The 26,201-nt window shown below is 44.0% G+C and overlaps 1 protein-coding gene across 1 annotated transcript in view; it reads right to left on the bottom strand.

The window, feature by feature from the left end:
- The window catches only part of LOC139755470 (high-affinity choline transporter 1-like), a 188,350-nt gene that overhangs the window by 162,102 nt on the left and 47 nt on the right, over nt 1–26,201 (bottom strand). The window contains exon 1 of the mRNA XM_071673806.1: nt 26,124–26,201. This exon is cut by the window's right edge and continues 47 nt beyond it. The gene's annotated coding sequence lies outside the window, so the exon portion shown is untranslated. The remainder of the gene's footprint in view (nt 1–26,123) is intronic.

The raw sequence follows: 26,201 nt of genomic DNA, 5'->3' as shown, positions 1-26,201 counted from the left end.
TTTGCCGCCTTCTTGTTTCTTATACAGACAGATAGAAGAATGAATAGTTACTGGAATATTCCTGGTGGAAGCAGAAGACTTATTTGTGAGATTCCAAGGAGCTAGTAGTCATCAAAACTCGTGGGTGCCACTTTGATCAGTTCTTCTGTGCTGAATGACGTGGTATATGCTTGGGTCAGCAGCTGAGAACAGACGGGTAGAGAACGAACTACACACACACGACACGCTGACCAGAGGGTGCTGGGGAGGGAGGCGATAGTGTGTGTACGTTTGGTTAAATGGTAACAAGTTGAGACTCATCGTCCTTTTCCTCAGGGTATGTGGGTTAGTGGGTTGGGTACCTCGGATGAGCTGTGATGTCCCTAATGCTGAAGCTGGTCTATGTCTCTGACTCACCAAGAGCAAGATAGTAGCAGTGTGTTGGCCTCTGATCATCATGAATACGTAAACCATCAGTGATGTGCAATTTTTTCACATTACCAGATGATAAAAAGGGTTCAGTCTTCTTAAAGAGTAGCATTGGCATTATCAGGAGATGAATCTAGACAAACTATTGTGAACTTTTAGCAGGCGGGAACCTGAGCCAAAGCGCACAATGGTCTGGCGGTTAAAGGTATGGCTGGTGGCAGGTATGGGGTGGGGGATGTGGGCCTTCATGTGGGCGGTACCGGCGCCAGGCCCCCGGTGGCCGTCGGCCTAACGCCAAGGGCGCGGCCTTGGCAGCCAGAGGTCCGATGTGTTCTGCTCTGTTAACAGCAGGTAAATCTGTACTCCGCCAAGCTAACAGAGAGCCAGGTTGGGTATAGGTAGACAGTAAGCAGGAATGACGTACAGAAGTGGGGAGTCAAGCGTTATGGAGGGAAAGGAAATGACTAGTGTAAGTCTCAGCAGATATAGCAAAGGTCTCAGCCTTCAGAGGTGAGGGAGGTGCATGCTGGTGGCATGGCAGAGGTGAGGGAGGTGCATGCTGGTGGCATGGCAGAGGTGAGAGAGGTGCATGCTGGTGGTATGGCAGAGGTGAGGGAGGTGCATGCTGATGGCATGGCAGAGGTGAGGGGGTGCATGCTGGTGGCGTGGTCGGGTATGACGAAATCTGGGGAAAAAAGATTTTTCTTGTTGACGACCAATATCTCGTGGACTCACGAACCGGCTATATCAACAGATCCCCCGGTGATGATGTACGGTCTGCTGTACGAAGGTCAACATAATATTTTCTACTTGTACGTTTAGACAGCAACTACTGCGGCCCTGAACCACTAAAGGACGGTAGATGAGGCTATCAAGGAGAAAAGGACGATGAGGATAGAGAGGGCTAGACAGAGGAGAAAGATAGGGAGCGTAGATAATCATTGTGTCAGTGTGTGGCAGGTCATCAAAAGCCACTTGTGTATGTTTATGTGGCGAGAATTCGCTCCACCAAGCCTAGCACAATGTTCTGCTGTGAATGACCTTAACATGCTGGCCGACTGCATGTTTGTCTGACCACCTGACTTACTAAGCTATATCGTTATGTTGCTCAGCGTGACAACCAAAGAAGCCTGCTACATGTGACACCAAACAAGCCTGCTACATAAGAAGAGTCGAACTAATAGAATGTGACAGCTTACCTTGACACACTGGATATGGTACGATAACCTAGCTATGGCGCGATCCACATCGTAGCCATCTTTATGCAACAACTTTGCTTCCTGTCATCCATAATAACCTAACCTGAATAACACGGTAAAACGTTATGACACAAAGGTTTGCCAAGAGTGCAGTTGGCTAACATCTTGATTCCCTAAATAGATACGAGGTAGGCCTCTCCATCATCGCTACACACTTTGAGATAACAGCCCAGCTTTCGCTTACAACCTTACAGTAAGATACGGTTCCTTGCACCATTACCTTCCAAGCGAGACAGTTCCCTGTTATATTATCTACCTAGCGAGACACAGTTCCCTGTAGCATTACCTACCTAGCGAGAAGGTACACCACGAACACCTACGTCACAGTCATATCCCCCTAGCGTATGCCTGAACTTGGCAGCCTAGATTGCTGAGATATAACGCCCTAGTTCTTCAGATGAGATCTGTCGTGCTTGGTGTGGCAAGACGGGCCGAGTATCACTGTATTCTAAGTAATATATTTCACCTTACTATGTTAACTGAGACGGTATGCGCAAGTGAACGCCTCGTCAAGGCACCTGCTCTTGTGAGAAGCAGCAAAAGTTGGTTTCTTAGTCTGGGAGATTGTGTGAGAGGAGAGAGTTGTGGTAAATGATAGAAACAAAGTTTATGGGTTAACGAGAAGTTATCTGGAGTGTGAGTTTGAATGGAGAGAATCTGGAGGAGATGTAGGGTTTTAGATACTTGTGAATAGACATGGTAGTAGATGGAGCCACGGAAGCTGAAGTGAGCCTTAGGATGTGTGAGTGAGTGGTGCGTGGGGTGAGGGGAGGAGGCAAACGTCCTGTGCTCAATGAGGAGTGTGTGGAAAGGTCATTGTTGGTGAGGGCGTATTTGATGGTATAGTAATCCCGACGGTGTTGCATGGATGCGAGGTGTGGGCTCTAGAAGAAAAAAGTACGGGAGTTGGTGATTGTGTTGGAAATGATGTACCTAAGCACAATATGTAAAGTGTCCAGGGTTGAAAGAATGGGTAAAGAAATATGTGGTGATAAGAGTATGGCTGAGAGAGCAGGAGACGGTGTGCTAACATGGTTTGAATATATGGAGAGAACGAGCGAGGAAAGGGTGACAACGAGGGTATGTGTCAGTTGTGGAGGGGACAAAGAGAATTGGGAGACTGAACAGGAAGGTGTAAGATGTGCACGGGATAGAGTGAATTAGAGCAATCTGGTTTATATGGAGAGGTGTGCTATCATGAATTGAACCCAGGCATATGAAGCATCCGGGGAAAACCATGAAAAGGTCTGTGGGGCATGGTTGTGGATAGATGGCTGTGGTGGTGTCGGTGCAATGCACATGACAGCTAAAGAGTGGATGTGAGCGAATGAGGCCATCTCTTCTATTTCTGGAGCTGCCATGCAGACATGGGGCCTCTGCGTAGATAGGGAGCTGTGGTTTCTGTGAATTTACAAATGAGAGCTAGAGAATGGATGTGAGCAGATGCAGCCTTTCTTTGTCTGTTCCTGGAGCTATCTTGCTAACGCAGGAAATGGCAATCAAGTAAGACCAGGCATGTTCAGGCCCCGGTGGCTCAATTTTTTTTTTCACTCCATCCTTCCACCTCCTATTTGGTCTCTCTGTTCTTGATTCCTCCACCTCTGACACATAATATCCCCAAACTTTTAATTGCCAACATATCAACCCTCCTCCGTACAACGCAATTTATAGCTCATGCCTCACAACCATTTAACATTTACATATATATATATATATATATATATATATATATATATATATATATATATATATATATATATATATATATATATATATATATATATATATATATATATATATATATATATATATATAAAGGGGAAACAGAAGAAGGAGTCACGCGGGGAATGCTCATCCTCCTCGAAGGCTCAGATTGGGGTGTCTAAATGTGTGTGGATGTAACCAAGATGAGAAAAAAGGAGAGATAGGTAGTATGTTTGAGGAAAGGAACCTGGATGTTTTGGCTCTGAGTGAAACGAAGCTCAAGGGTAAAGGGGAAGAGTGGTTTGGGAATGTCTTGGGAGTAAAGTCAGGGGTTAGTGAGAGGACAAGAGCAAGGGAAGGAGTAGCACTACTCCTGAAACAGGAGTTGAGGGAGTATGTGATAGAGTGTAAGAAAGTAAATTCTAGATTGATATGGGTAAAACTGAAAGTTGATGGAGAGAGATGGGTGATTATTGGTGCATATGCACCTGGGTATGAGAAGATCATGAGAGGCAAGTGTTTTGGGAGCAGCTGAATGAGTGTGTTAGTGGTTTTGATGCACAAGACCAGGTTATAGTGATGGGTAATTTGAACTCAAAGGTGAGTAATGTGGCAGTTGAGGGAATAATTGGTATATATGGGTTGTTCAGTGTTGTAAATGGAAATGGTGAAGAGCTTGTAGATTTATGTGCTGAAAAAGGACTGGTGATTGGGAATACCTGGTTTAAAAAGCGAGATATACATAAGTATACGTATGTAAGTAGGAGAGATGGCCAGAGAGCGTTATTGGATTACGTGTTAAGTGATAGGCGCGCGAAAGAGAGACTTTTGGATGTTAATGTGCTGAAAGATGCAAATGGAGGGATGTCTGATCATTATCTTGTGGAGGCGAAGGTGAAGATTTGTAGAGGTTTTCAGAAAAGAAGAGAGAATGTTGGGGTGAAGAGAGTGGTGAGAGTAAGTGAGCTTGAGAAGGAGACCTGTGTGAGGAAGTACCAGGAGAAACTGAGTACAGAATGGAAAAAGGTAGGAACAAGGGAGGTGGGGGAGTGGGGGAGGAATGGGATGTATTTAGGGAAGCAGTGATGGCTTGCGCAAAAGATGCTTCTGGCATGAGAAGTGTGGGAGGTGGGTTGATTAGAAAGGGTAGTGAGTAGTGGGAAGAGGAAGTAAGATTATTAGTGAAAGAGAAGAGAGAGGCATTTGGACGATTTTTGCAGGGAAAAAATGCAAATAATTGGGAGATGTATAAAAGAAAGAGGCAGGAGGTCAAGAGAAAGGTGCAAGAGGTGAAAAAGAGGGCAAATGAGAGTTGGGGTGAGAGATTATCATTAAATTTTAGGGAGAATAAAAAGATGTTGTGGAAGGAGGTAAATATAGTGCGTAAGACAAGGGAACAAATGGGAACTTCATTGAAGGGAGGTGATAACAAATAGTGATGATGTGAGAAGGAGATGGAGTGAGTATTTTGAAGGTTTGTTGAATGCGTTTGATGACAGAGTGGCAGATATAGGGTGTTTTGGTCGAGGTGGTGTGCAAAGTGAGAGGGTTAGGGAAAATGATTTGGCAAACAGAGAAGAGGTAGTAAAAGCTTTGCGGAAGATGAAAGCCGGCAAGGCAGCGGGTTTGGATGGTATTGCAGTGGAATTTATTAAAAAAGAGGGTGACTGTATTGTTGACTGGTTGGTAAGGTTATTTAATGTATGTATGACTCATGGTGAGGTGCCTGAGGATTGGCGGAATGCGTGCATAGTGCCATTGTACAAAGGCAAAGGGGATAAGAGTGAGTGCTCAAATTACAGAGGTATAAGTTTGTTGAGTATTCCTGGTAAATCATATGGGAGGGTATGATTGAGAGGGTGAAGGCATGTACAGAGCATCAGACTGGGGAAGAGCAGTGTGGTTTCAGAAGTGGCAGAGGATGTGTTGATCATGTGTTTGCTTTGAAGAATGTATGTGAGAAATACTTAGAAAAGCAAATTGATTTGTATGTAGCATTTATGGATCTGGAGAAGGCATATGATAGAGTTCATAGAGATGCTCTGTCGAAGGTATTAAGAATATATGGTGTGGGAGGCAAGTTGTTAGAAGCAGTGAAAAGTTTTTATCGAGGATGTAAGGCATGTGTACGTTTAGGAAGAGAGGAAAGTGATTGGTTCTCAGTGAATGTAGGTTTGCGGCAGGGGTGTGTGATGTCTCCATGGTTGTTTAATTTGTTTTGTGGATGGGGTAGTTAGGGAGGTGAATGCAAGAGTTTTGGAAAGAGGGGCAAGTATGCAGTCTGTTGTGGATGAGAGAGCTTGGGAAGTGAGTCAGTTGTTGTTCGCTTATGATACAACGCTGGTGGCTGATTCATGTGAGAAACTGCAGAAGCTGGTGACTGAGTTTGGTAAAGTGTGTGAAAGAAGAAAGTTAAGAGTAAATGTGAATAAGAGCAAGGTTATTAGGTACAGTAGGGTTGAGGGTCAAGTCAATTGGGAGGTAAGTTTTGGATGGAGAAAAACTGGAGGAAGTAAAGTGTTTTATATATCTGGGAGTGGATCTGGCAGCAGACGGAACCATGGGAGCGGAAATGAATCATAGGGTGGGGGAGGGGGCAAAAATTCTGCCGCAAACCTACATTCACTGAGAACCAATCACTTTCCTCAGTTCCTACACGTACACATGCCGTACATCCTCGATAAAAACTTTTCACTGCTTCTAACAACTTGCCTCCCACACCATATATTCTTAATACCTTCCACAGAGCATCTCTATGAACTCTATCATATGCCTTCTCCAGATCCATAAATGCTACATACAAATCCATTTGCTTTTCTAAGTATTTCTCACATACATTCTTCAAAGCAAACACCTGATCCACACATCCTCTACCACTTCTGAAACCACACTGCTCTTCCCCAATCTGATGCTCTGTACATGCCTTCACCCTCTCAATCAATACCCTCCCATATAATTTACCAGGAATACTCAACAAACTTATACCTCTGTAATTTGAGCACTCACTCTTATCCCCTTTGCCTTCGTACAATGGCACTATGCACGCATTCCGCCAATCCTCAGGCACCTCACCATGAGTCATACATACATTAAATAACCTTACCAACCAGTCAACAATACAGTCACCCCCTTTTTTAATAAATTCCACTGCAATACCATCCAAACCTGCTGCCTTGCCGGCTTTCATCTTCCGCAAAGCTTTTACTACCTCTTCTCTGTTTACCAAATCATTTTCCCTAACCCTCTCACTTTGCACACCACCTCGACCAAAACTCCCTATATCTGCCACTCTATCATCAAATATATATATATATATATATATATATATATATATATATATATATATATATATATTTTTTTTTTTTTTTTCAAACTATTCGCCATTTCCCGCATTAGCGAGGTAGCGTTAAGAACAGAGGACTGGGCCTTTTTCGGAATATCCTCACCTGGCCCCCTCTGTTCCTTCTTTTGGAAAATTAAAAAAAAACGAGAGGGGAGGATTTCCAGCCCCCCGCTCCCTCCCCTTTTAGTCGCCTTCTACGACACGCAGGGAATACGTGGGAAGTATTCTTTCTCCCCTATCCCCAGGGATAATATATATATATATATATATATATATATATATATATATATATATATATATATATATATATATATTTTTTTTTTTTTTTTGCTTTGTCGCTGTCTCCCGCGTTTGCGAGGTAGCGCAAGGAAACAGACGAAAGAAGTGGCCCAACCCACCCCCATACACATGTATATACATACGTCCACACACGCAAATATACATACCTACACAGCTTTCCATGGTTTACCCCAGACGCTTCACATGCCTTGATTCAATCCACTGACAGCACGTCAACCCCGGTATACCACATCGCTCCAATTCACTCTATTCTTTGCCCTCCTTTCACCCTCCTGCATGTTCAGGCCCCGATCACACAAAATCTTTTTCACTCCATCTTTCCACCTCCAATTTGGTCTCCCTCTTCTCCTCGTTCCCTCCACCTCCGACACATATATCCTCTTGGTCAATCTTTCCTCACTCATTCTCTCTATGTGCCCAAACCATTTCAAAACACCCTCTTCTGCTCTCTCAACCACGCTCTTTTTATTTCAACACATCTCTCTTACCCTTACGTTACTTACTCGATCAAACCACCTCACACCACACATTGTCCTCAAACATCTCATTTCTAGCACATCCATCCTCCTGCGCACATCTCTATCCATAGCCCACGCCTCACAACCATACAACATTGTTGGAACTACTATTCCTTCAAACATACCCATTTTTGCTTTCCGAGATAATGTTCTCGACTTCCACACATTCTTCAAGGCTCCCAGAATTTTCGCCCCCTCCCCCACCCTATGATCCACTTCCGCTTCCATGGTTCCATCCGCTGCCAGATCCACTCCCAGATATCTAAAACACTTCACTTCCTCCAGTTTTTCTCCATTCAAACTCACCTCCCAATTGACTTGACCCTCAACCCTACTGTACCCAGTAACCTTGGAGTGAAAAAGATTTTGTGTGATCAGTGCCTGAACATGCAGGAGGGTGAAAGGAGGGCAAGGAATAGAGTGAATTGGATCGATGTGGTATACCGGGGTTGACGTGCTGTCAGTGGATTGAATCAGGGCATGTGAAGCGTCTGGGGTGGGCCTTGGAAGGTTGTGTGGGGCCTGGATGTGGAAAGGGAGCTGTGGTTTCGGGCATTATTGCATGACAGCTGGAGACTGAGTGTGAACGAATGGGGCCTTTGTTGTCTTTTCCTAGTGCTACCTCGCACACATGAGGGGGGAGGGGGAAGGTATTTTATGTGTGGCGAGGTGCGATGGGAGTGAATGGGGGCAGACAGTGTGAATTGTGTACATGGGTATATATGTATGTGTCTGTGTATGTATATATATATATATATATATATATATATATATATATATATATATATATATATATATATATATATATATATATATATATATATATATATATATATATATATATATATATATGTACATTGAGATGTATAGGTATGTATATTTGCGTGTGTTGACGTGTGTGTGTATACATTGGTCATGGGGGTGGGTTGGGCCATTTCTTTCGTCTGTTTCCTTGCGCTACCTCGCAAACGCCGGAGACAGCGACAAAGCAAAATAGATAAATAAATAAATGAATGAATATATATATATCCTTATCCATATACTTGAAAGTTATTCTAATATTTTCCAGCAGACAGTTTGTCTCCTTTCCTCCTAATGTGAGACGCTGGTGACAGCTGTGTGTGTGTGTGTGTGTGTGTGTGTGTGTGTCCTCCTTCATTCATAGGAGAACAGTAAGCAAAAGCATCAATGTCAGCGGTCACATGACGCCCCTGCCACCCACCAGAGGCCTGGCTCACACTTCGCGCGTCGTTGTCACTAGAGAATGTTGCTCCCCCGCTGCCAACTATTTCCGTGGTAGAAAAGACTATACAACGTTGCGGACGTTTGTGATGGATTGTGTTTCTTTACATCCTTACTGGTCGTGTTTTTCTTAACAGCGTTACGTTATAGTATGAACCACTTCCTAAGGAGGCATGTGTCTGCTGACGGTGCTGTGGCTCGGCATGAGGAGCTGGCGAGCCCCGGCGCCGCCCTACATATGGTGAGGTGGGACGTCTTGGCCAAGACGGGATGGCTACTATTTTGGTGAGACGGTGAAGTGCGCAGTTTGCTGCTGCACCGGAACACTTTTTGCTGCTGCTATCATGGCCCTTGAACCACAGCTCTGGCAACATAGACACATGTAGGCTCTGGCAACATAGACACATGTAGTTGTTCATCTACAGTTTCATTTTTCAGGAGTTCCTGCAGCTTCATAATTACGCTTCTTCCAGTAACAGGAAACAGATGGGCTTCTTTGGAGGAAGCAGCTCTTTGACGAGACTAAACTCCCGGTGTTACAGCCTCGCCAAGTGCAAAGGATGGCCTCATTTGCTCATGTCCACTCTCTAACTGTCATTCAAATGTACTGAAACAAGAGCCATCTATCCACAGCTAAATCCCACATACCTTTTCGCGGTTTCCCCTCAACGCTCCTAATTACCCTGGTTCGGTCCACGTCTGCCCCTGTATACCAGGTCGCTGCAATTCACTATATCCGTGCACGCCTCACACCCTACTGCATGTTCAAGCCCCGACCACTCAAGGAATCTTTCACTCCATTCTTCCATTTTGAATTCGGTTTCCATATTTTCGTTGTCCCCTCCAGATCTGACACGTATATCCTCATAGTCATCCTTTTCTCACCTGTCTTCTCCATAAGTACCGACCATTTCAGCACAGCCTCGTCAGCTGTCTCACACACGCTCGTCTTACTACGTCTCTCTCTTAACCCTATCATTTCTTATTCGGCCAACCCTCTTCACATTTTCATCTATAACCCACGCCTTGCATCCAGACAACACCGTCTTGAATACTATTCCATTGAACATTCTCGCTTTTTGCACTCACAGACATCTCTTTACACGCACACTCCGTAATGTTCTGAGAACTTTAGCTCACTTACCCAACCTATGGCTTACTTCAGCTTCCATGGTTCCATTGAATGCCTTGTCCACTCCTAGGTAACTAAAGCAACCCCACCTTCCAGGCTCTCTTCTTTCAGATTCGCACTCTAATCAACCTGTCTTCCCTCCATTATAGAGTAGATAATCTTACTTTTACTTGTATTAGTTCTCAGCTCTCTCCTTCCGTACACTCATTCATATTCACACACCTGTTGCTATACTTTCTCACTCGTCTGGTACTAAGCTCCGTGTCATCAGCAAACAGCAACTGACTCACCTTCCATGCCCTTTCTTGATGTGTTGACAGCAAGAAAATCTGATCATTTGTCCTATAAGATCTACAGGGAAACCTACCAACTCTGAGAGTTGTATTCATTATTTCTCAGTGCAAAATTCTTCTATAAAAATGTCTGTAGTTATGTCTATGTTTTTAAGAGTACTACGGATTTGTGACCCCATAGGCCTGGTAGACGAATGTAGTCAAATAAGATGTATCTTTAGGAAGTTATATTATCCCAAGTGGTTTGTGGACAAAGCTTACTGGAAAGCTAGGAAGACATTTCATGCTTCTTGTAAGAACAATGTGACAAATGAGGATGTCTGAATGTTTAGTGTTGCTCTATTCTCCCAACTTAGCTAATCTAAGACATGTTCCTAAAAACAGTGCTTGTAATATTGTTTTCCAGTACAATAACACCATCAGAAAGACCTGAGTAAATAGTAGGCCAAATCATGCAACAACTGGGAATCTCTACGCCGTCAAATGTAATATATATATCTTTTTCTTTCATACTATTCGCCATTTCCCGCGATAGCGAGGTAGCGTTAAGAACAGAGGACTGGGCCTTTGAGGGAATATATATAAATATATATATATATATATATATATATATATATATATATATATATATATATATATATATATATATATATATATATATATATCTTTCATACTATTCGCCATATCCCGCGTTAGCGAGGTAGCGTGAAGAGCAGAGGACTGGACCTTTGAGGGAATATCCTCACCTGGCCCCCTTCCCTGTTCCTTATTTTGGAAAATTAAAAAAAAAAAAAAAACAAGACGGGAGGATTTCCAGCCCCCCGCTCCCTTCCCTTTTAGTCGCCTTCTACGACACGGAGGGAATACGTGGGAAGTATTCTTTCTCCCCTATCCCCAGGGATAATATATATATATATATATATATATATATACATATACATTACACAAGCCGGACCGGGAAAACTGTAACGGAGAGATGTTATTGGCATCGTCACGCTGTACGCAGGGATGACCACAAAAATGCGATCGCTAAACATTGTCATGAAAATGATCACCTCATAAATCTTGAAAATCACGTTATTCTATACCCCTCTGCTGATTATGCCACACGCAACATCATTGAATCTGCCTTAATTGCTAATAATAAGAACTTTATTTTGTCCCTAGGCAACTTTAAAGCCAATCCTATCAGTAACCAAATCATTATGAATGAATTGACTAGAACACGAAACTATAGAAACAAAAAAGTTGTCCAAGAAGACACGCCCAGCTACCCAGGTGAACTTCCGCCACGTCACCCATCTTACTCACTCTCCCTTACAACGGTTATTGTCGGTCAGTTCAGTGTGTTGTCTGTATTGGTAGACGCTGAACGGCGGCACTCCGTTGTGATGTTGTGATTTAGATAATTTTGTTAAGTACTGGCACCTGATGAGGTGGATTGTCTCCATGAAACATATCGTGCCACATGTACAGAAAAATTACGTGTTAGATGAAATTGTATGAGCTCCTACTGAAGTGCGATTTCACCTTCATACTACTATCACATAAACGCCCACATACGCACATATACATACATATACATATCAACATATACATGCATATACATACACATACAGACATATACATATTTACGCATATTCATACTTGCTTGCCTTCACATAGGAGGCGAAACAAAGGTAAAGTGCGGTGGTTGGGAGACAAACCTAAAACCAGATAACATCAAAGTTTGGGGACTCAAGGTCCTTGAGGTGTGCAACAGGTGTGTTGATGTTGAAATGAGCACAAACACCACCTCTGAACCGGAATCGTGAATGGAGGTTATAGTTAGATATGAAAAAGGTGCTAGTGAGAACATCATTAGACAACTGTGTCTCAGAGAGAAGTAAGATATTAGGAGACGTGCTAGAAAGATGTGGTTAAGCAGAAGAGACGTTACGCGAGAGACCACGAATGTTGGTATAGTGAACAGAAAAAGAGGCAGGTCTGGCAGAGGGGGGAAAGGTCGTGGGAGGGGCCGGTCCTACTACAGCCAGAGTCAGGCGGAAAACCGGAGAGTCTTAGCACCCCAGGATGCCGGGGACTAGGGACCTGAGATTTGTTGGACTCTATCATGATTAAGTTTAGAAGCGATTGTGTAAACAGGAGATAGCAAGAGAACTTATATGAAGATAGTAAGCAAGGTGTTAGTAGGTGTGTGGTGCTTGTAAGAAGGTAATGGTAGGACTAGCCCGGTAGTGCCGTTTTGATGAGACAGAAAGTAAGACGAGCAATCCTAACATGGAGAGTGTAAGATGGTTCCGGCCACCACATGAACGCTCCTCACTCAGGACGGTTGTACCACCCTGGGCGGCTGCTGTCAACAGCCTAGGCATTGCTGCAAGGGTAGGGGACGGGATGATCCTTGAGTAAGCTGGGAGTCACGGAAGGAGCAAATACACTCGCACCTGAGCCCTCCCTCACACTGTATTTGTGTAACTCTGTAGTACACCCTCAGTGCTTTCGATTATTCTCACTTGTTTAGTCCCTTATTGCTCTCAGTTGTTCCCAGAACCCCAAGACTGGCACTGTGTGTGTGTGTGTGTGTGTGTGTGTGTGTGTGTGTGTGTGTGTGTGTGTGTGTGTGTGTGTGTGTGTGGGAAGAGGCAGTCTCAAACCTTCACCTTCAGTCCTCAGCAGCACTGTGGTCTTAATGAGGTCAACAGCCACAGGTGAGGAGCCACACTTTTGCTGCAAGCTGAGGGTAAGGGGGAGGATCTTCCCACCCTGGGATAAGGGGTTACCTCCCTCCCTCGTGCACTGGCAGGTAGTCGGGTCCTGCCACCCTGAGGCGGGGATGGGTAGGGGATGATGTCCTAGGTCCGGGGGGAGAAGGGGATGGGGAACACACCTGAGATCCACCAGCTCCTTTAACTTGGTACATCTTCCCAGGTACTCAACATACCACTGCTTGGCTACCGTCACGAGACTCACCTAACCCAACCTACCGCTACCTGGACCTTCCACCTCCACCTACAAGCACACGCTGCCTTACGTGATCACTAAGAAGGCAACAACTACGTTAAAGCCAATATGAAAAACATGGCATTTGGAAGTGCATTTTGCTCTGTCTTATCTTTATCTTACATACTATTAACTGTTCAAACGTCTTTGACCCCTATAACATAATCGACCCCATGTCGACCCCTAGACAGTGATCGACCCCCTAAACGATTTCATCGACCCCTGCTGGGGTCTAAAACCATCATTCTGGGAAGTGTTACTTTCCACCACGCAAAGCTTGCAAAACGAATCGCACCCATTACGATGGCCTTCGTGTGGCAGTAACATCGACTCCATCTAGATAAGAAAACAACAAATATAACCAGTGACATGAGGATGCAATGAATAAAACCAATTGTGAGCACCAAATGATGTATTCTCTAGGATTTTAAAACCGACAATTCTGTCTTATCCAGACAATAGTTCACAACACACCCACCCAACCAGGACAAGACGAGCCTTTCTTACAGCATCAATGAACTACATGACGCAACCAACTTACCAGCAAACACCTACCTTACCCAATCTCCACCCAGAGGAATAAAGATTCTTGTCTTTAAGATAATTTCGAGTGATGACACAGAGCATATCATTAAGACTTACTGAAATCCTCACCAACAGGGTATCCATGGGGGTTCCTGACACTTGAAGCCTGAGGAAGTTGTCTATATAATTCCTTTACTCCCAACACATTTAACTTCCAGGAATTTCTCAATCTTCATCATAACTTCTTGCTATATCTTGCCAAACACTTGCTTCACTAGCAGAAAAAATAGTCTGAATCTCTTCAGGTCACCAACCCTCCAGCATGAACGCTCTTGCCAAAGTGTTGTCCCCGACAACATATTCGTTTGTCACAGTTCTACATCATCCTCGCCGGAGTTACATCATCACTATCTAACATGGGGATGAACTGACGCTGCCACTGGGATCAGCCATACACCTCATAACACAGAAATCAATGAAGCTTGATCACAACAAAAGCGACCAAAAAACTAAGAAACAAAAATAAGATTACTAAAAATATCCAATAACTATCTAGCATAGATTATCTTAAACCATTCCATAGAAAACGTCCAAAGCCTTACTGGAGAAGGAGCACCATGTGCTGAGGCGAATTTAAACCCTGTCTTAGATATATATCATCCCTTGAAGTGTTCGCTTGTAAATCAATTGAAACAATTCTACAATTACGCATCCGAGAGTCGAACCCAGACTACTGAAAACAGGAGGCGAATTGCGTACAACTGGACCACCGATGAGACCAAGCTAACCATTCTAGAACTGCTGTCTGCAGCTTCCATCGGTTGTCCAACGGTACCCTATACACCTGTACATCTCGGTAGCTTGGGTTCGACTCTCGTGCACAGTGGTAATATTTTTAAGACCACTTTAGATAGATTACCGAACTCTGACTTCTGTTCGTTCACTGGTCTCTGGCAGGATGTCTACTTACCGAATAAAACAAATAGAATACATAACCCTACACATTCAGGTTGGCGGTCCCGCTAGAATGATACAATTTATCTTGTAATATTTGCATATCTGAAATATTATTTCGAGGGGTTAAGTTGGCCGGCAGCACGAGTACAAAGTCCGATATAGATCCGATCTTCTAAGGCAGGGTACAAAGTTTCAACTGTACCCCCACTAACATCCCTAAAACATTTTCAGCCATGAGAAAGTGTGAATAAATTAGTTAAAAGAGTTCATAGAAATACGAAAGGCAAAGCCACAGCTAAAGTGGCCCTGTTTTATACGAACACTCTCGCCTGCACCACATCTGACTGAACAATGTTAGTCACCTCCCAAAACATCCGTCACTAAAGCAATGCATTGCATTATTTTGACATAAATATTCATTTCAAAAATCTAAACACAAGTTTTACGAAAAGAATATATATGAAAAATGGCATAAGATTGTGTAGGAGGATAATAGTTACGCCACCTCGTTACTGACATACACACAAGCCTACGGCATCTTGGATTATATAATGAAAGTAACTATATGGACCTAGATTCCATTAATTTGGAGATCCTATGTAATCTAACTTTTCAGTAAGACTTGTTCTCATGACGAACACGTGTGGGCTACGCTCATGTTGAGACCCGACGACAATGAAAATAAGAAGAGACAAAATACTGAAAAGTGAAGAAAGAAAGAGGGAGATCTAATCCAGGAGTTTGGAGAAAGTAGAGGACCTGGCTTTTGAAAAGAAGTAAACATAGGAAGAGTTCCAAAGCTTAGTGGTATAAAGAAAGAAGCAAACATATGCTGACATCCGGGCGGAGACCAACAGTTTATTAAGTGATGCACCAGTGGGAACATCATCCACACTAGTTCAACACTGTTTAGCCGAGATCTAAAAGCCTGCGTCCCTCGGATTACCTCCAGGGGCGATGATTGGTTCAGGCACATGGTACAAAACCTACTATTCAAACATGAGGTTCATGAATTAACTTTTTAAGACAAACCTCGACGCCAAGGCAGAGTCCGCGAAGTAAAGGAGACCAGTTGTGCGTGTAAAGACAACAAAATATAGGAATTCTATATGAAAAACCCAGGAGGACCATAAAGACCCAGGAGGACCATAAAGACGCAGGAGGACCATAAAGACCCAGGAGGACCATAAAGATCCAGGAGGACCATAAAGACGCAGGAAGACCATAAAGACCCAGGAGGACCATAAAGACCCAGGAGAACCATAAAGACCCAGGAGGACCATAAAGACGCAGGAAGACCATAAAGACCCAGGAGGACCATAAAGATCCAGGAGGACCATAAAGACGCAGGAAGACCATAAAGATCCAGGAAGACCATAAAGACCCAGGAGGACCATAAAGATCCAGGAAGACCATAAAGACCCAGGAGGACCATAAAGACCCAGGAGGACCATAAAGACCCAGGAGGACCATAAAGACCCAGGAAGACCATAAAGACCCAGGAAGACCATAAAGATCCAGGAGGACCATAAAGATCCAGGAGGACCATAAAGACGCAGGAAGACCATAAAGATCCAGGAAGACCATAAAGATCCAGGAGGACCATAAAGACCCAGGAGGACCATAAAGACCCAGGAGGACCATAAAGACCCAGGAGTACCATAAAGACCCAGGAGGACCATAAAGACCCAGGAAGACCATAAAGACCCAGGAGGACCATAAAGACCCAGGAGGACCATAAAGACGCAGGAGGACCATAAAGACCCAGGAAGACCATAAAGACCCAGGAGGACCATAAAGACCCAGGAGGACCATAAAGACGCAGGAGGACCATAAAGACCCAGGAGGACCATAAAGACGCAGGAGGACCATAAAGATCCAGGAAGACCATAAAGATCCAGGAGGACCATAAAGACCCAGGAAGACCATAAAGACCCAGGAAGACCATAAAGATCCAGGAAGACCATAAAGACCCAGGAGGACCATAAAGATCCAGGAAGACCATAAAGACCCAGGAGGACCATAAAGACCCAGGAAGACCATAAAGACCCAGGAAGACCATAAAGACCCAGGAGGACCATAAAGACCCAGGAGGACCATAAAGACCCAGGAGGACCATAAAGACCCAGGAAGACCATAAAGACCCAGGAGGACCATAAAGACCCAGGAGGACCATAAAGACGCAGGAGGACCATAAAGACCCAGGAAGACCATAAAGATCCAGGAGGACCATAAAGACCCAGGAGGACCATAAAGACCCAGGAAGACCATAAAGACCCAGGAGGACCATAAAGACCCAGGAGGACCATAAAGACCCAGGAGGACCATAAAGACCCAGGAGGACCATAAAGACCCAGGAGGACCATAAAGACCCAGGAGGACCATAAAGACCCAGGAGGACCATAAAGACCCAGGAGGACCATAAAGACCCAGGAGGACCATAAAGACCCAGGAAGACCATAAAGACCCAGGAGGACCATAAAGACCCAGGAGGACCATAAAGACCCAGGAGGACCATAAAGACCCAGGAGGACCATAAAGACCCAGGAGGACCATAAAGACCCAGGAGGACCATAAAGACCCAGGAGGACCATAAAGACCCAGGAGGACCATAAAGACCCAGGAGGACCATAAAGACCCAGGAGGACCATAAAGACCCAGGAGGACCATAAAGACCCAGGAGGACCATAAAGACCCAGGAGGACCATAAAGACCCAGGAGGACCATAAAGACCCAGGAGGACCATAAAGACCCAGGAGGACCATAAAGACCCAGGAGGACCATAAAGACCCAGGAGGACCATAAAGACCCAGGAGGACCATAAAGACCCAGGAGGACCATAAAGACCCAGGAGGACCATAAAGACCCAGGAGGACCATAAAGACCCAGGAGGACCATAAAGACCCAGGAGGACCATAAAGACCCAGGAGGACCATAAAGACCCAGGAGGACCATAAAGACCCAGGAGGACCATAAAGACCCAGGAGGACCATAAAGACCCAGGAGGACCATAAAGACCCAGGAGGACCATAAAGACCCAGGAGGACCATAAAGACCCAGGAGGACCATAAAGACCCAGGAGGACCATAAAGACCCAGGAGGACCATAAAGACCCAGGAGGACCATAAAGACCCAGGAGGACCATAAAGACCCAGGAGGACCATAAAGACCCAGGAGGACCATAAAGACCCAGGAGGACCATAAAGACCCAGGAGGACCATAAAGACCCAGGAGGACCATAAAGACCCAGGAGGACCATAAAGACCCAGGAGGACCATAAAGACCCAGGAGGACCATAAAGACCCAGGAGGACCATAAAGACCCAGGAGGACCATAAAGATCCAGGAGGACCATAAAGACCCAGGAGGACCATAAAGACCCAGGAGGACCATAAAGACCCAGGAGGACCATAAAGACCCAGGAAGACCCATGATATGCAAAATCATAGACTAATCTTGAGAGGACGACTGTTCAACAAAGGCAGATTAATTACTACACCTTCACCTCGTTAAGTGCAGCTCCCATATTTCCCATCATCCTTCCTTTCCTTTATAACGTAGGTGGTTCACCTTCACAAGTTCTACTACAGCTGAACCTTGAGTTGAGGAAACATGAGTTAACGCGCCGTTACTCACAAGCTTTGAACGCTTGCGTTAAACATGAGCGACCACAGTCATCAACACGTCGTTTTTCACTCTAGTCTCTCAGATGAGGTTAGTAAAATAAAGACTGAAACTTTCATATATATATATATATATATATATATATATATATATATATATATATATATATATATATATATATATATATATATATACATATATTTTTTTTTCTCCCTTTTTTTGCTTTGTCGCTGTCTCCCGCGTTTGCGAGGTAGCGCAAGGAAACAGACGAAAGAAAAGGCCCAACATACCCCCATACACATGTATACATATACACGTCCACACACGCAAATATACATACCCATACATCTCAATGTACACATATATATACACACACAGACACATACATATATACATACACATGCACACAATTCACACTGTCTGCCTTTATTCATTCCCATCGCCACCTCGCCACACATGGAATAACATCCCCCCTCCCCCCTCATGTGTGCGAGGTAGCGCTAGGAAAAGACAACAAAGGCCCCATTCGTTCACACTCAGTCCCCAGCTGTCATGCAATAATGCCCGAAACCACAGCTCCCTTTCCACATCCAGGCCCCACAGAGCCTTCCATAGTCTACCCCAGACGCTTCACACGCCCTGACTCAATCCACCAACAGCACGTCGACCCCGGTATACCACATCGATCCAATTCACTCTATTCCTTGCACGCCTTTCACCCTCCTGCATGTTCAGGCCTAGATCACTTAAAATCTTTTTCACTCCACCTTTCCATCTCCAATTTGGTCTCCCACTTCTCCTCGTTCCCTCCACCTCCGACACATATATCCTCTTGGTCAATCTTTCCTCACTCATTCTCCTCATGTGCCCAAACCATTTCAAAACACCCTCTTCTGCTCTCTCAACCACGCTCTTTTTATTTCCACACGTCACTCTTACCCTTACATTACTTACTAGATCAAACCACCTCACACCACATATTGTCCTCAAACATCTCATTTCCAGCACATCCACCCTCCTGCGCACAACTCTACCCATAGCCCACGCCTCGCAACCATACAACATTGTTGGAACCACTATTCCTTCAAACATACCCATTTTTGTTTTCCGAGATAATGTTCTCGACTTCCACACATTCTTCAAGGCTCCCAGGATTTTCGCCCCCTCCCCCAACCTATGATTCACTTCCGCTTCCATGGTTCCATCCACTGCCAGATCCACTCCCAGATATCTAAAACACTTTACTTCCTCCAGTTTTTCTCCATTCAAACTTACCTCCCAGTTGACTCGACCCTCAACCCTACTGTACCTAATAACCTTGCTCTTATTCACATTTACTCTTAACTTTCTTCTTTCACACACTTTACCAAACTCAGTCACCAGCTTCTGCAGTTTCTCACATGAATCAGCCACCAGCGCTGTATCATCAGCGAACAACAACTGACTCACTTCCCAAGCTCTCTCATCCACAACAGACTTCATACTTGCCCCTCTTTCCAAAACTCTTGCATTCACCTCCCTAACAACCCCATCCATAAACAAATTAAACAACTATGGAGACATCACACACCCCTGCCGCAAACCTACATTCACTGAGAACCAATCACTTTCCTCTCTTCCTACACGTACACATGCCTTGCATCCTCGATAAAAACTTTTCACTGCTTCTAACAACTTGCCTCCCACACCATATATTCTTAGTACCTTCCACAGAGCATCTCTATCAACTCTATCATATGCCTTCTCCAGATCCATAAATGCTACATACAAATCCATTTGCTTTTCTGAGTATTTCTCATATACATTCTTCAAAGCAAACACCTGATCCACACATCCTCTACCACTTTTGAAACCACACTGCTCTTCCCCAATCTGATGCTCTGTACAAGCCTTCGCCCTCTCAATCAATACCCTCCCATATAATGTACCAGGAATACTCAACAAACTTATACCTCTGTAATTTGAAAACTCACTCTTATCCCCTTTGCCTTTGTACAATGGCACTATGCACGCATTCCGCCAATCCTCAGGCACCTCACCATGAATCATACATACATTAAATAACCTTACCAACCAGTCAACAATACAGTCACCCCCTTTTTTAATAAATTCCACTGCAATACCATCCACACCCGCTGCCTTGCCGGCTTTCATCTTCCGCAAAGCTTTTACTACCTCTTTTCTGTTTACCAAATCATTTTCCCTAACCCTCTCACTTTGCACACCACCTCGACCAAAACACCCTACATCTACCACTCTATCATCAAACACATTCAACAAACCTTCAAAATACTCACTCCATCTCCTTCTCACATTACCACTACTTGTTATCACCTTCCTATTAGCCCCCTTCACTGAAGTTCCCATTTGCTCCCTTGTCTTACGCACTTTATTTACCTCCTTCCAAAACATCTTTTTATTCTCCCTAAAATTTAATGATACTCTCTCACCCCAACTCTTATTTGCCCTCTTTTTCACCTCTTGCACCTTTCTCTTGACCTCCTGTCTCTTTCTCTTATACATCTCCCACTCATTTGCATTTTTCCCTGCAAAAATCGTCCAAATGCCTCTCTCTTCTCTTTCACTAATAATCTTATTTTTTCATCCCACCACTCACTACCCTTTCTAATCAACCCACCTCCCACGTTTCTCATGCCACAAGCATCTTTTGCGCAAGCCATCACTGCTTCCCTAAATACACCCTTACCTCCTTTGTTCTCACCTTTTTCCATTCTGTACTCAGTCTCTCCTGGTACTTCCTCACAGAAGTCTCCTTCCCAAGCTCACCTACTCTCACTACCCTCTTCACCCCAACATTCTCTCTTCTTTTCTGAAAACCCATACAAATCTTCACCTTCACCTCCACAAGATAATGATCAGACATCCCTCCAGTTGCACCTCTCAGCACATTAACATCTAAAAGTCTCTCTTTCGCGCGCTTGTCAATTAACACGTAATCAAATAACGCTCTCTGGCCATCTCTCCTACTTACATACGTATACTTATGTATATCTCGCTTTTTAAACCAGGTATTCCCAATCACCAGTCCTTTCTCAACACATAAATCTACAAGCTCTTCACCATTTCCATTTACAACACTGAACACCCCATGTATACCAATTATTCCCTCAACTGCCACATTACTCACCTTTGCATTCAAATCACCCATCACTATAACTCGGTCTTGTGCATCAAAACCATTAACACACTCATTCAGCTGCTCCCAAAACACTTGCCTCTCAAGATCTTTCTTCTCATGCCCAGGTGCATATGCACCAATAATCACCCATCTCTCTCCATCAACTTTCAGTTTTACCCATATTAATAGAGAATTTACTTTCTTACATTCTATCACATACTCCCACAACTCCTGTTTCAGGAGTAGTGCTACTACTTCCCTTGCTCTTGTCCTCTCACTAACCCCTGACTTTACTCCCAAGACATTCCTAAACCACTCTTTCCCCTTTGCCCTCAAGCTTCGTTTCACTCAGAGCCAAAGCATCCAGGTTCCTTTCCTCAAACATACTACCTATCTCTCCTTTTTTCACATCTTGGTTACATCCACATACATTTAGACACCCCAATCTGAGCCTACGAGGAGGATGAGCACTCCCCGAGTGACTCCTTCTGTTTCCATTTTAGAAACTTAAGATACAAGGAGGGGAGGGTTTCTGGCCCCCGCTCAGAATGAATGCATCAGATTGGGGAAGAGCAGTGTGGTTTCAGAAGTGGTAGAGGATGTGTGGATCAGGTGTTTGCTTTGAAGAATGTATGTGAGAAATACTTAGAAAAGCAAATGGATTTGTATGTCGCATTTATGGATCTGGAGAAGGCATATGATAGAGTTGATAGAGATGCTCTGTGGAAGGTACTAAGAATATATGGTGTGGGAGGCAAGCTGTTAGAAGCATTGAAAAGTTTTTATCGAGGATGTAAGGCATGTGAACGTGTAGGAAGAGAGGAAAGTGATTGGTTCTCAGTGAATGTAGGTTTGCGGCAGGGGTGTGTGATGTCTCCATGGTTGTTTAATTTGTTTATGGATGGGGTTGTTAGGGAGGTGAATGCAAGAGTTTTGGAAAGGGGCAAGTATGTAGTCTGTTGGGGATGAGAGAGCTTGGGAAGTGAGTCAGTTGTTGTTCGCTGATGATACAGCGCTGGCGGCTGATTCATGTGAGAAACTGCAGAAGCTGGTGATTGAGTTTGGTAAAGTGTGTGAAAGAAGAAAGTTAAGAGTAAATGTGAATAAGAGCAAGGTTATTAGGTACTAGGGTTGAGGATCAAGTCAACTGGGAGGTAAGTTTGAATGGAGAAAAACTGGAGGAAGTAAAGTGTTTTAGATATCTGAGAGTGGATCTGGCAGCGGATGGAACCATGGAAGCGGAAGTGTGTCATAGGGTGGGGGAGGGGGCGAAGGTTCTGGGAGCGTTGAAGAATGTTTGGAAGGCGAGAACGTTATCTCGGAGAGCAAAGATGGGTACGTTTGAAGGAATAGTGGTTCCAACAATGTTATATGGTTGCGAGGCGTGGGCTATAGATAGGGTTGTGTGGAGGAAGGTGGATGTGTTGGAGAATATGTAGTGTGAGGTGGTTTGATCGAGTAAGTAATGAAAGAGTACGAGAGATGTGTGGTAATAAAAGAGAGTATGGTTGAGAGAGCAGAAGAGGGTCTATTGAAATTATTTGGTCACATGGAGAGAATGAGTGAGGAAAGATTGAAAAAGAGGAAGTATGTGTCAGAGGTGGAGGGAATGAAGAGAAGTGGGAGACCAAATTTGAGGTGAAAGGATGGAGTGAAAACGATTTTCAGCGATCGGTGCCTAAACATACATGAGAGTGAAAGGCGTGCAAGGAATAGAGTAAATTGGAACGATGTGGTATACCGGGGTCGATGTGCTGTCAACGGATTGAACCAGGGCATATGAAACGTCTGGCGTAAACCATGGAAAGTTTTGTGGGGCCTGGATGTGGAAAGGGTGCTGTGGTTTCGGTGCATTACAGATGACAGCTAGAGAATGAATGTGAACGAATGTGGCCTTTGTTGTCTTTTCCTAGTACTATGGATGAAGGCAGCAAGTATGAATATGTAATATGTATATATGTATATGTGTGTGTATGTATATGTATGTATACGTTGAAATGTATAGGTATGTATATGTGCGTGTGTGGGCGTTTATATATATACATGTGCATGTGGGTGGGTTGGGCCATTCCCTAGATTGTTTCCTTGCGCTACCTCGCTAACGCGGGAGACAGCGACAAAGTTTAACAATGACAATAAATAGAATATATATATATATATATATATATATATATATATATATATATATATATATATATATATATATATATATATATATATATATATATATATATACATATATATATATATATATATATAGTCTTTCTGTAATGAACTATTTACATATACATATACACTATCCTGAGCCAGGTACCCATATTATCGACCAAACCCTAGGGGTGGATTAACAGCTTGATTGACTGTGGACCGACCGCCACAACCAGGATTCGAACCCATGCATTCAACCTTTTGCTGTCCGTGAATGCGTCACTACCGTAAGATTGATATGAGACATGAGGGTGAGTCTGTGGCCATAAACCAGACGTCCACAACCCTTATGAACTCGTCGGCCACTTGATTAGCAATAATTCATGGTCAGCAATAGCCGTCACACGTGATAATCATGATCGACAATACCCGTCACACGTGATAATCATGATCGACAATACCCGTCACACGTGATAATCATGATCGACAATACCCGTCACACGTGATAATCATGGTTGACAATACTCGTCACACGTGATAACCATGATCAACAATACCCGTCACACGTGATAACCATGATCGACAATACCCGTCACACGTGATAATCATGGTTGACAATACTCGTCACACGTGATAACCATGATCGACAATACCCGTCACACGTGATAACCATGATCGACAATACCCGTCACACGTGATAACCATGATCGACAATACCCGTCACACGTGATAATCATGATCGACAATACCCGTCACACGTGATAATCATGGTTGACAATACTCGTCACACGTGATAACCATGATCGACAATACCCGTCACACGTGATAACCATGATCGACAATACCCGTCACACGTGATAACCATGATCGACAATACCCGTCACACGTGATAACCATGATCGACAATACCCGTCACACGTGATAATCATGGTCGACAATACCCGTCACACGTGATAATCATGATCGACAATACCCGTCACACGTGATAATCATGGTCGACAATACCTGTCACACGTGATAACCATGATCAACAATACCCGTCACACGTGATAATCATGGTCGACAATACCCGTCACACGTGATAACCATGATCAACAATACCCGTCACACGTGATAACCATGATCGACAATACCCGTCACACGTGATAACCATGATCGACAATACCCGTCACACGTGATAATCATGGTCGACAATACCCGTCACACGTGATAACCATGATCAACAATACCCGTCACACGTGATAACCATGATCAACAATACCCGTCACACGTGATAACCATGATCAACAATACCCGTCACACGTGATAATCATGATCGACAATACCCGTCACACGTGATAATCATGATCGACAATACCCGTCACACTTGATAACCATGATCAACAATACCCGTCACACGTGATAATCATGATCAACAACACCCGTCACACGTGATAATCATTGTCGACAATACCCGTCACGCGTGATAATCATGGTCGACAATACCCGTCACACGTGATAATCATTGTCGACAATACCCGTCACACGTGATAATCATGGTTGACAATACCCGTCACACGTGATAACCATGGTCGACAATACCCGTCACACGTGATAATCATGGTTGACAATACCCGTCACACGTGATAACCATGGTCGACAATACCCGTCACACGTGATAATCATGGTCGACAATACCCGTCACACGTGATAACCATGATCGACAATACCCGTCACACGTGATAATCATGGTCGACAATACCCGTCACACGTGATAATCATGGTTGACAATACCCGTCACACGTGATAACCATGATCGACAATACCCGTCACACGTGATAATCATGGTCGACAATACCCGTCACACGTGATAATCATGGTCGACAATACCCGTCACACGTGATAACCATGATCGACAATACCCGTCACACTAACTTTTTCCAACATTGTATAATAAAAACCAGATCATTGAGTATCAAGATATGTGTATTACCGTACCGTAATGCGATGCTTTCTAAATATCTCGCCAGTCTTGCGAATCTTTCCCTCTCATACATCTTCCATGTTTACGCAAGAGATAATCAAATATATCAAACCTGGTCACCTGGCCAAGCGTGCTGGCAACGCATCACACAAACATCAGGTTGTTCTCCAGGTTGCATGTGTGAATTTCCCCGGCCAAACGCAGGAAGGGAAATCAGGGTTGTGAAACTTTGCTACTGGTCGTTAAATCTTACATGGTGAGAATATTCAACAATTTTTTTTCTTTTTTTTTCCAGCCAGTCCCCGATAAACAGTGAAAACCAACACGCCACACTGTGGACGGCAAAGCACATGAAATATCAAGACTGTCCCCACTACTTGTGAAGCGAACGAGTCAGTTACTCTACGAAAAGTCTGTGTCTGTGAAGTTATTTGAATAGAGTTTGTCACATCGAGTTTCTCTGCTTTCTCTCACAGACGGAAATTCTGAGAAAAATATTCATGCCACTAATTCTATAACTATACGCTTTGTAAGATGTCATAGACAACATATACGGCCATAATCACCTTTGTTGCACGGATAACAGAAGAGCACTGCAGTAGAGTGAGTGAGGAGCGCGTAGTGTGAGGAGGACCACACAGTAG

Source organism: Panulirus ornatus, chromosome 19 (genome assembly GCF_036320965.1).
Source record: "Panulirus ornatus isolate Po-2019 chromosome 19, ASM3632096v1, whole genome shotgun sequence".
Classification (NCBI taxonomy): Eukaryota; Metazoa; Arthropoda; class Malacostraca; order Decapoda; family Palinuridae; genus Panulirus; species Panulirus ornatus.
Note: the sequence above shows the minus strand (reverse complement) of the source record. Positions and strands in the feature narration are given on the sequence as shown.